Source organism: Mauremys reevesii, unplaced genomic scaffold, assembly GCF_016161935.1.
Source record: "Mauremys reevesii isolate NIE-2019 unplaced genomic scaffold, ASM1616193v1 Contig38, whole genome shotgun sequence".
In the NCBI taxonomy this organism is placed as follows: Eukaryota; Metazoa; Chordata; order Testudines; family Geoemydidae; genus Mauremys; species Mauremys reevesii.
Window position 1 is genome coordinate 393,876 of NW_024100849.1, and position 12,152 is coordinate 406,027.

General features: G+C 57.4%; 1 long non-coding RNA gene across 1 annotated transcript; it reads left to right on the top strand.

Moving 5' to 3' along the window:
• Nucleotides 1-7,326: 7,326 nt before the first annotated feature.
• Nucleotides 7,327-10,266, top strand: LOC120393927. Its single transcript, XR_005592164.1, has 3 exons — nt 7,327-7,440; nt 8,594-8,701; nt 10,230-10,266. It is a non-coding gene; the product is annotated as an uncharacterized LOC120393927 (long non-coding RNA).
• The last annotated feature ends 1,886 nt before the right edge of the window (nt 10,267-12,152 follow it).

The following is a 12,152-nucleotide window of genomic DNA, read 5'->3' on the forward strand; positions in this document are numbered from 1 at the left end:
GGCCTATTTATCCACTTTGGTTTCAGTGCCATCCAGATGCCATGTGGCAGCTGTTCTGGATTTGAACACATGAAAGATGCCCGGAAGGGTCAGGAGACAGGCAGGGAGATGGGGCTGACGGAAGTGGAGGGTTCGGGTGAGGATGTGAGGTTCAGTAGGCAGCTGCAGCTAAGCACCAAGCTCAGCTAGGCTCTCTGCTGCGACAAAGGAAAAGCTGGATATGAGTCAGCGGTGTACCCTTGTGCCCTTGTTTCCAAGAAGGCTAACGGCATTTTGGGCTGTATAAGTAGGGGCATTGCCAGCAGATCGAGGGACATGATCATACCCCTCTATTCGACATTGGTGAGGCCTCATCTGGAGCACTGTGTCCAGTTTTGGGCCCCACACTACAAGAAGGATGTGGAAAAATTGGAAAGAGTCCAGCGGAGGGCAACAAAAATGATTAGGGGGCTGGAGCACATGACTTATGAGGAGAGGCTGAGGGAGCTGGGATTGTTTAGTCTGCAGAAGAAAAGAGTGAGGGGGGATTTGATAGCAGCCTTCAACTCCCTGAAAGGGGGTTCCAAAGAGGACGGTGTTACGGAGTCCCCGGGCGATGCTCTGGAACTGCTCCCCACAAAGCCAGTCAGGACATTGGGGAGCCTCCTCTCCCATGGAGCAGACTGTCTGCAGGGCAAGAAGCTCACACGGCTTCACCTCCTGGGTCTCTTCTGGGAGCATTTAGCATATGCCCCTTTGTGCGCTTCCCACGCAAGTCTGTCCAGGCAGGTGTGAGGAAGTGGGAATGTTCCGGCTGTGTGATGTGAATGCTGAGAGGGGACTATTGACCTGGGAAGGGTGCAGGGGAGTTGTGCTGGGACCATGGGCGCCGACTTATATGGGCTCCTGGGGCTTTAGCCCCAGGAATATTCACAGACAGGGGCTCTGCTCCAGCAATATTTGGAGCTAGGATTCTCCCCTGCTGTGCGCTGCCGGCAGCCCAGAGCCTTTTAAATCCCAGCCGTGGCAGGGAATCAGAGGGCTCTGGGCTGCCTGCCGCCGCGGGGAGCCCAGAGCCCTCTGATTCCCAGCCGCAGCTGGGATTTAAAAGGCTCTGGGCTCCCCGCGGTTGCAGGCAGCCCAGAGCCCTCTGATTCCCGGCGGCTGCTGGGATTTAAAAGGCTCTGGGCTGCCCGCCGCAGCAGGCAGCCCAGAGCCCTCTGATTCCCAGCCGCGGCTGGGATTTAAAGGGCTCTGGGCTCCCCGCGGTTGCAGGCAGCCCAGAGTCCTTTAAATCCCAGCTGCGGCTGAGATTTAAAGGGCTCTGGGCTCCCCGCCGCAGCGGGAAGCCCAGAGCCCTCTGATTCCCGGCTGCGGCTGGGATTTAAAAGGCTCTGGGCTCCCCGCGGTTGCAGGCAGCCCAGAGCCCTCTGATTCCCGGCCGCGGCTGGGATTTAAAAGGCTCTGGGCTGCCCGCCGCGGCGGGGAGCCCAGAGCAGGGCCGCCCAGAGGATTCCGGGGGCCCGGGGTCTTCGGCGGTGGGGGGCCCTTCCGTTCCGGGACCCGCCACCAAAGTGCCCCGAAGACCCGCGGCGGGAGCCCCCCGCCACCGAATTACCGCCGAAGACCGGGCTGCGCTTCGATGGCGGCGGGTCCCGCTTCTCCCGCCCATCCCCGGGTCCCGCTTCTTCCCCGCCCATCCCCGGCCGCCGCTTCTCCCCCGCCCCAGCCCCCGCTTCTCCCCGGCCGGCTTCTCCCCGGCCCCGGCCTCTTACCGAGCGCGTCGCCGGCAGGGCCTGAGCTCCGTCCCGCTCAGAGCCGCGTGGTGAGGGGGCGGGGCTGTGAGCTCCAAGCCGCGAGGAGGCAGCTGCCCCGCCCCTCCCCACGGCGCTCGGAGCGGACGGGGCTCAGGGGCTCGGCCAGAGTCTCGGCGCTTGATGCGCTGAGGCTCCCGGAGAGGGGCGGAGGCGGGAGCCTCCGGTCTTCTCTTGGGGGCCCTTGCGGAGCCCGGGGCCCGGGGCAAATTGCCCCCTTTGCCCCCCCCCTCTGGGCGGCCCTGGCCCAGAGCCCTCTGATTCCCGGCCGCGGCTGGGATTTAAAAGGCTCTGGGCTCCCCGCGGTTGCAGGCAGCCCAGAGCCCTTTAAATCCCTGCCGCGGCTGAGTTTTTAAGGGCTGCGGGCTCCCCGCGGTTGCAGGCAGCCCTGATCCCTTTAAATCCCAGCCGCGGCTGAGATTTAAAGGGCTCTGGGCTCCCGCCGCAGCGGGCAGTGCAGAGCTCTCTGGTTCCCGGCCGCGGCTGGGATTTAAAAGGCTCTGGGCTCCCCGCGGTTGCAGGCAGCCCAGAGTCCTCTGACTCCTAGCCGGGGCTGGGATTTAAAGGGCTCTGGGATCCCCGCGGCTGCCAGCAGCCCAGAGCCCTTTGAATCCCACTGATTGCCCCCTCCCCAGACCCCTGCCCCAACTGCCCCCCAGAACCTCCACCCCCTATCTAAGCCCCACTGGTCCTTGTTCCCCGATTACCCCCTCCCGAGACCCCTGCCCCTTGGGACCTCAGCTCCGATCTAAGCCTCCCTTCTCCTGGTCCCCAACTGCCCCCTCCTGAGACCCCACCCAACTTCCCCAGGACCGCACCCCTACCTGTCCCCTGATAAACCTCTTAGACTCCCATGCCTATCCAATTGCTGCCTGTCCCCTGACTGCCCCTTCGAACCTCTGCCCCATCCAACTCCCCCTGCGCCTTGTCCCTTGACTGCCCCCCGGCACGCCCGACCTCTTCTCCAATCCCCAAACCGCTTACTGTGCCACTCAGACCAGCGTATCTGGCTCCATTCAGCTCCAGACAGTTGCTGCCATGCTCCCCCATGGAGCCCACAGCCCTCTCCCACCCTCAGCACCTGCCTTCCAGATTTGAACACCTCAAAATTCAGGAGTGCTCAAGCTCGGTTTGGGCAGCTTTACTTCATTTCTCCCAAATCAGTTTCTGCAAGGTGCCAACTGAAGGTGTTGGAGAACAGAGAGATCAGGTGGCCTCCTAATGCCTGGAAAAGAGACAAAGGCCGGAGGAGGGAGTGTCAGTGCCTGTGCGGACTTCTGGGAAGTGCACGGTGTGGAAGGGGATGCTGTGATGCTTTAGAACATCTCCATACAAAGCCAGTCAGGACTCTGGGGGAGCCTCCTCTTGGAGCATACTGTCTCCAGGGCAAGAAGCTTACACCTTCCTGGGTCTGACTCGGAGCATTCAGCATGCCCTTCCACGTCATGCACTTTCCAAAGTGAGTCTGCCCAGGCTGGTCCTGGGGCAACCAGAGGTCGCTGCACCCCAACTCCGCAGTCAGATGTGACTCTCAGCCAGACAGTAAAACAGAAGGTTTATTAGATGACGGGAACACAGTTTAAACAGAGCTTGTTGGTACAGAAAACAGAACCCTCTGTCAGGTCCATCTTGTGGTGGGGAGCCCAGAACCAAGTTCTGGGTCTCTCCCAATTTCCCAGCCAGCTCCAAACTGACACCCTCCTCTGGCCTCTGTGTCTCTTCTGGACAAGGAGGCCACCTGATCTCTTTGTCCCCAACACCTTCAGTTGGCATCTTGCAGGGGAAACTGAGGCACCCACACAGTATTCAGAGAAAATATTAAGAACATTCCCACTTCATCACAACAGATGCAACAAAATATAATACTGTATATTGAAGTAGGCAAGTGCTGCTTCTGACTTTCCACTTTAATTGACCCTTGTAATCTTGTGGCACTGACGCTATTGTAGCTTCATTTTATATCGGCTTACAGGGCGGGAGCGGGGGGGCACCACCATTTTGAGCCCCACCAAAAATTATACAAACCTGCCGCCTATGGCTGGGACTTGCTGCACTGGGGAAGGGAGATACCTGAGACCCCAGGAGGGGGGTTGGAGGCCAGGTGACCCCTCTGCCATGGACACTGAACAAAGGACAGAGGCTGGGAGAGGAGCCGGGGAGGCTGAGGAGAGGCTGGGGAGTTTCAGTTTGGGAGCTGGCAGGGAAATGGAGGGGAGCCCCTAGGGGGCTTGGGCTTCCCAACAGGGCTGTGGCCTCCCTGGGGCCCACAGATGGACCTAACTAAGGGGGTCCTGTTGTCTGTACCGGCAAGACCTGTTTTGGACTCTGTTCCTGTCATCCAAATAAACCTTCTGCTTTACTGGCTGGCTGAGAGTCATGGTGAATTGCAGGAAGCCGGGGGTGCCGGGCCCGGACTCCCCCACACTTGGTGACAGCAGGGTTCTGGGGAAGCCAGAGGGTCCTGCACACACCCCCACTTTTCCGTTGGACGTGACTGTTAGCCAGCCAATAAAACAGGTTTAGTTGCTAGTTGACAGAGTGTCCGGTTAGAAACGGAGGCACCCACACAGTATTCAGAGGAAACATTACGAACAGCCCCATTTTGTCACATCTCTCCCCTCTTCGAGACCGAACTGAGCGAGGTCACTTTAGACAGTGACCTGGGGAAGTTTGAACCCAGCAACGTTTCCATGGGTGCCCCAGCATCTCTCCCATTCTTTGGGGTGAGTTACACCAGGACAGTCCAGTTTCACCCCCTCCCGTGGGTCTGTTGTGCTAGATGGCGCTTGCAGGCTGCATGTGGGAAGGTTCATGCAGCCCGGGCCCTTTTGCCACCCCAATAGCCCTGGGGTTTAAACTGGGATTGGGTCTTTTCCCAGCGCTCCAGTTTGGAGGGCTGCAATTTGGGCTCTCTTGGTTAAGAGCCCCCAGCTTGACTTTGGCCACCCTCTGAACAGGTGTGTCTGTTCCCTGCAGCTTGGCCTCAGCCCCTTGCATTTGACACCGCCACGTCGGAGGAGAGTGGTCAGTATACACAGTAAAGCGCTGCCCCAAGTGATACAGCTGCAGCTTTCCAAGGGCCTGCACCAGGGCTGGGCATTTTTTTTTTTGAGGCCACATAGTTCTGCTTTTGGGGCGGCTGTTTTTTGCAGTTCCACTTCATCACAGATGGATCTAGACTGTTCTCAGTGGTGGCAGAGGACAGAACAAGGAGCAATGGTCTGAAGTTGCAGTGGGGGAGGTCTAGGTTGGATATTAGGAAACAGTATTTCACTAGGAGGGTGGTGAAGCACTGGAATGGGTTACCTAGGGAGGTGGTGGAATCGCCTTCTGTGACAGAGCGATTCTGGCGGGACCCAACTGAGAGTGCCAAATCAGGACCAATTGCTTAAACAGGGCAGTTACAGCCCTAGGCTGGGGTTTTTCCACCTCTAAGGCAAACCAAACCAGCCAGACAAAAGGACTTTGGTCTCACCCCACTGGCTAACCACAAGTCACACAAGCAATTTCCTTAGACACTCCAGTCTCCCAGTATCACCACCAGTGCACTCGTCCTGGGGATAAATGGTTATGAAAACCAACACCCCAATAAAAGAAAAAGGTTCCCTCGATCCCAAAGGACCAAGCCCCAGACCCAGGTCAATATACACATCAGATCTTACCCACAAATCACGCTGTTGCCAATCCTTTAGAATCTAAAATCTAAAGGTTTATTTACAAAGGGAAAAGGTAGAGATGAGAGGTAGAATTGGTTAAATGCAATCAATTACATACAGTAATGGCAAAGTTCTTAGTTCAGGCTTGCAGCAGTGCTGGAGTAAACTGCAGGTTCAGATTAAGTCTCTGGAACATCCCCCGCTGGGATGGGTCCTCAGTCCCTGGTGTAGAGCTTCAGTTTGTGGCAAAGTCCCTCCAGAGGTCAGAAGCAGGATTGAAGACAAGATGGAGATGAGGCATTAGGCTTATATAGACTTTTCCAGGTGTAAGAATCCCTTTGTCTTCACTGTGGAATTTTACAGCAAAATGGAGCCTGGAGTCACATGAGCCAGTCCCTGCATACTTTGCTGAGTCACAAGGCGTGTCTGCCTTCTCTCCATGGGTCCATTGTGTCCTTAATGGTCCTTAATGGGCCATCAAACAGGCTAGGCAGAGCTAACACCAGCTTGTCTGGGAGGCTTCCCCCAGAAGCACAGCACAAACTTGAAATACTGACAGCATAGAGCCAACATTCATAACTTCAACTAAAAATGATACAGACATACCGACAGCATAATTATAACCAGCAACCCGGAACCTGGTCTTAGACACCTTAGATGACCCCCTTTATCTAAGATTTGGTGCCACTGCAGGACCTTGGTTGCAACCCATGTTCTATATGGTCCCAATTTATATCAATAACGTCACACCTTCCTTAGAGGTTTTTAAGGTCAGGCTTGACAAAGCCCTGGCTGGGATGATTTAGTTGGGAATTGGTCCTGCTTTGAGCAGGGGGTTGGACTAGATACCTCCTGAGGTCCCTTCCAACCCTGATATTCTGTGATTCTATGAACACATAAGGAAAAATGTAGTGTGCGCTCAGTGACAGAGAAGCTCCTCCCAGAATCTGTTTCAGGAAAGGCTGAGAACTGTAAACTCAGTACATTAGTGAGAGGCAGCTTCACCCTTTGGTTAGCGTGAGAGAAGCCACTTCTGCAATGTAAGGGGATTATCTGGGCATCTGAGTGTTGTCTGCTGGTTCCAGGAACCACACCCCATGGGGGAGCGGCGCGAGCTAATGGCTGAGACCCAGATCAGACAGGGAGGGGGTGTGGCAGGCTGAGACTTTCAGGGAGAGGAGAATCTGACAGTCTTGTGTATCCAAGCAGCTGCTGTTCACCCTGGGGAGACCAAATCCAGAGCACACCGAGCACACTTACTTCTGTCTACACATAGATCCTGGCTCGAATGCAGCTCTTGTCTTCTCCCTTTAATGTGCAGGGGAGACACAGTCTTCGGGCTTTGCCCTGTGATTCGCCCCTTGGCTGCCTTGCGGGGAGGAGCCCAACATACTGGGGATGGGTTATCAGACAGGGATGCTGTAGAAAGGCCCTTCTGAGCACACTGCTGCTGTCAGCCCCACTTTTCTCCTGCAAAGAATCATTTCCCCTCATTTCACTGCCTCGTTGAGTTCATATTTCATAAGTTGTTTTAGGTTCCTTTCCGCACTTAGAAATACTCCTTTGGGCCTGGACTTCACAAGCCCTAAATGTCCCTCTCAAGAAATGCTTAGGCAGGGGGGAAATCCTGCTCCCAGATCTCTCTCACAGGACACTTGCCTGGCACTAGAGTCACTCCTGATTTAGGGAGGGTCGCTTTTCTCATTTGAGTTCCGGTCGGTTCTGACCTTATTTGGCCTCATTCCGCTGTTGCTGTTAACCACAGTCGGGGACTAGGAGGCTGAGCAGGTATTGGAATTGGGGGGTGGAGTTTCCTCGATCAGTGGCATTTGAGCTGTAACTTTCCATGGATACGTTTCTTCTTCTCCTTCAAGGAAACCCTCCCCAGACATCGGTCCCTTGGCGGCACAGGGTGCGGGGCATCGTCACTGCTGTCCTTCTCCTCCTGGGTCTGGCCCTGGCCACGTCCCTCCTTGCTGTGATGCTTCTATGTAAGTTCAACTGCAGCTCCAAGCCCAACGTTTGCCAACTTCCATACAGGCCAGCTGGCTCGACTGGGGGGGGGGGAGGGCGGGGGAACATATTTCAGCAGAATATCGACCATGTTTCCAGTGTGTCCCTCCAAATAAATCTCCTGCTCCAGGGAGTTCGAATGGAGCTGTAAGATCTTGCCCTGCTGGTTTGATACTGGCACAAACTTTCTAAGTCTAACGATGGTCAAGCACTGGGACAGGTCACCGGGGGAGGCTGTGGAACCCCCATCACGGGAGGTTTTTCAGGACAGGTTAGACAACCACCTGTCAGGGATGGGCTGGGTGAACTTCATCCTGCCTGAGCATCACCTCAGGACTTCAGATCACATGTGGCAGCCCCACATGCTCAACCTGCGCTCTGAGGGTCACGCTGGGTCCGTTCCTGACCACGTATCACCAGCACGAGCCTCAGCCCCAGGCGTCCTCATGGCACCATTGAAATGCCCTACGGAGAGACAGGACGGCCCAGTGGTTCGGACACTTGTCTGGGGCTCAGACTGCTGGGTTTAATTCCTTGCTCTGCCAAAGAGTCCCTGCCCTGCAGCCAGCGAACAGCTGAAAGCAGGGAGCTGGAGTGGAGAGCTCTTGGAGGAGAGGGGAGACAAGCCCCTGTTCCTTAGGGGCAGTGAGTGGCAAAGACGACTGGTGCCTCCCCATGCTGGGGGGCCACCATCTAAAGGGGAGGACACGTGACTGCCCCACATGTCTCCTCTGCCCAGCGACCCCCGCGCCCAGCCCAGGGCCACCATACACTCCCTGCCCTGCCAGAGTTACCTGTGGGGGGCTCTGTCCTTCTCCCGCCGCGCCTCCCTCCAGCACATTCGGCCGCTCTCCCTGGCAGCCAGGCCCGGCGAGGAGCAGGAGGAGCCGCCTCTCATGAGGCTGAAGCCGGCTGCTCCAGGTCCCTGCTCTGTGACATACACCAGGAGAGAGCCCCGAACGGGGCCTTGGCTGTGCCGGTGTCCCTCCTCGGGAGGGAGGCTGTCCAAGATTAAAATAAAAGACGTCATAGAGAACAGCCTCGCACTCGGAGCATGTTCCTTCTCTGCGCGTGGCTGGTCTCCAGCCGCAGTTTGGTTCGGTCACTGACCTGCAGACGTGTGATTTCTAGATCTCCGGGCACAGAGCAAGCTGCAAGCGGTTGAAGAAGCGGTGCAGAAACTCCAAGTCTCTCTGCAGCCTGACAACGCCTCAGACGCGTCAGCAAAGGGTTCGGACAGTAAGTCGCAGGACGAGGGTCTTAGGCATCAGGGTCAGCTCCCCTCCCTTGGCCTGGAAACTGAGCACTCTCCTGCCTACAGTGATGGTGGGTGCCTGGCATCCTCCTGCTCCCCTCCATACACTTCCCTGCCAGGTGGTCCCGTCCCCCGTCTAACGAGCTGCTGCTCTGCACCTTCCTCTGCCAGCGGAGGCTCTGTTCCCAGGGACGGGTGGCTGCTCCAGGCTCCCTCCTAGCTCCCTTCCTGGCAGTGGCAGGCTGGCTGCATCCGCCCCAGGCTCCTGCGCAGGATGCCTAGTGGTCACCATCTTCCGTCCTTTCACTGTTGCTCCCTTCGCTCCATATTTTTCACCTTGGCCCCTGTATTGTCAGGGTTGCATTGGCGGGAAAGACGGATGCAGCTCATGAGACACACAGGGCCGAATTCAGACCCTGGTGTAAGCAGGACGTCAGTGGAGCTGCACTCGTGGCAGGGGTGGCTCCAGAGCCCAGCGGGGCAAGCACCCGCCTGGGGCGGCCCTTTCCCAGGGGGCGGCAGGCTGGGCCGGCGGACCTGCCGCAGTCATGCCTGTGGGAGGTCCACCGGAGCCCCGGGACGACCGGACCTGCCGTAGGCATGACTGCGGACGGTTCGCTGGTCCCGCGGCTCGGCTGGACCTCCCGCAGGCATGACCGCGCAGCTCAACTGGAGCCGCCGCACCAGCGAACCGTCCGCAGCCGCTGGAGGTCCAGCTGAGCCCCGCGACCAGCGGACCCTCCGCAGTCACGCCCGCGGCAGGTCCGCTGCTCCCGCGGCTCGGGGGCGCCTCCCGGGCATGATTGCTTGGGGCGGCCAAATTTGTAGAGCCGCTCCTGACTCGTGGGTCTCCATTTGCCCCCCAGTCCCTGAGCCCTCCCTGTGCAGCTCCAATAATTTGGGTACCTGCCACAGTCCCATTGCTGGAGGCCGAGCGCCCCCTAGTGCCCACGTCTCACAACTGACAGACAGTCTGGCACAGGGCTGCACATTCAAACCTGTCCATGGATCAGGTTATTCAGCGTCCAGTCAGAAAATGGGCCTGAACTAAACCCCGGCACAGAACTCGCCTGAACGCTGGGCTGTTCAAAATCCCGGCCTGGAGCCCAGTGCCAGGGCTCGGGGCCATGGATGTTCTTGCAGCCCCAGCTCTGCCCCATGCTGCAGGCGACCCACCACAGCTCACACGGGGGGAGCAATTGGGAAGAGGAGGCTGGGGAGATTCGGGGGACAGGGCTAGAATTCAGGAGAGCTGGGGTCAATTCCCAGCTCTGCTGCAAACTTCCTGTGTGAACTTGGGCACCTCTCCCTGCACCTCAGTCCCCTGCAGGAAAATAATCTTTTATTTCGCCCACCTGCGTCTATTCTGACTGTGAGCTGTTGAGAGCAGGGACTGTCCCCTCCTGTCCGTACAGCGCCTGGCACACAGGGGCCTGCATGTGCTGCTCTAGTGCACGTGCTGATAATCAAGTGTTCTGCATCTCCACTGACGTCGCTGTGACTTTGTTCTAGCTCTGCAGCTATTGGATGAAGCGCAGGCAGGAGTCCGGCTGCTGAAAGCCCAGCTGGGTAACGCCAGTGCAGCGAGCAGCAGTGCAAGGTCGCTGCTGTAAGTACTAGCTGCAGTGCTGGCTGGTGCCGCTTCTGCTGGTGCTGAGGATGAACGGAGGATTTCAGGCTCCCAGGCTGACAACGCAGCACCTTTCACCAGCCCTGAGTTCTCTTCCATTAAAATCACCGGTGGCTGTGATCTGGGTCCACACCGTGGTGATCGGTGTGGAGTTAAATTACACCCTAGGCCTCGTTAGCCTAATGGGAGCACCCAGCTGTCACTTCTTCTTAGATGCTCCAAACCCGTCAGGTCACAGGCAGAAAGTGACCCTGGCATTTCAGCGTATGGGGCGTTACTTTCAGAACCACCCCTGAGCCAGCGCCCCCAGCAGGGTGTTGGGGGAGGTGCCAAAGTGCAAAGACCCGAGACCTTCAGCACTTATGATAAATGAAAATTGTTGATGCAAAACCAGGAGATCTTCCACCTTGGGCAGCTACATTCCCCCTCCTGAATTCCCCCTGACAGCTCAGCTACACAGTGAGTCTCCCCTTTCCCGTTAGAGCCGTGCTGCTCTGCACTGGGACCAGCACCCATGCTCCAGCCCAGATGCAGCTGCATTTCAGTGCTGGGGGAGTGACCCCGGGGTGTCTGCTTTCTGCAGCGCTCTGTGGGATCCATCACGTGGCCACAAAAGTTACTTATTGTGATGCTGGAGAATCAGGATTCAGAAACTCCCTGGCCTGGGGGCAGCTGAAGGGCAGGGGAAATGCAGCACTAGAAACCCTGAGCTCCCTGCGTGTGTCCCTGTGACTTTAGCCCGGGCGTCTCACCTCAGTGTCTGCTCCTAGGTGACATGCTGAAAATGGGGTTACCCGGATGCTGGAGGTTTTACCGTGGGAAACTCTATTACTTTTCACAAGGAAAAAAGTCGTGGGACGAGGCCGAGCAGTTCTGTGTGTCTTGGAACTTACACCTGACCTCTGTCTCTCGCAGGCGGAACAGGTGAGTGCAGGAAGCTCCTAGGGGCTTGGATAATGGGTCAGTGCCTTGTTTCACACCAGAAGGAGGTGGGAGGGGCAGCTGAGGTTCCAGTTCTGCGATGTGCCTTTGGCAAACTATCGGAGAGGATGTGAAGCCTTAGTACCTGACTCAGAGGATTCACCCATCAGTTTAAAAGCAGAGATGGGCAGAGGAACAGAGCCAGGATCTGGGGTGCCGGGAGGAGGTGGGGAGATTTGGTGTCAGGCTCATTTCTGATTTTCCCTACTTCCAACTTAGCATTTCCTGCAAACCCAATGGCTTTTCCCAGTGAGGACCCCTTTGATCCCTCTCCCCAGGCCTGAGCTCCTGCTGGACAATCTAGAAGCCTGTATCTGGAAGGCTTGTGTGCAAGGGACCATGCACCTCTCAGAGAATCCTCTCTCCCCACGTGCCCACTGCAGCCCTCACCCCAGGCCTCTGTGGCACTTTCGGAGGAGGAAAATCCCACCCTCCGGCAGGGCCAGGCTTTGCACCCAGTTCTCTGCTCCGAGCTTTGCCTCCTGCAAGGGCAGGGGGCTGGTGTGACACAGATGCAGACGCAGACACAGAGCTGCTCCAGGGCTCCCTCAGGGTCTCCCAGCTAGTCACTGTCAGCGTTGGGGGCAGGACACCACGTCTCCCGCTGTCCAGTGCCCTGCTCACACCACCAGACGCCCTTTCCTCTCCCCCAAAATCTGTTCAGCCCAGGAAGCTGCGGCTGCATCCTGCAGCCTCTCTTGGGTGACCTGCACATGCTGCAAACTGTGTTGTGCAGGCGTTTCTCTCCAGCGAGACCCAGGGAGAAGCTCACTGGATTGGACTCACCGACCGGGAGACAGAAGGCAGCTGGCGCTGGGCGGATG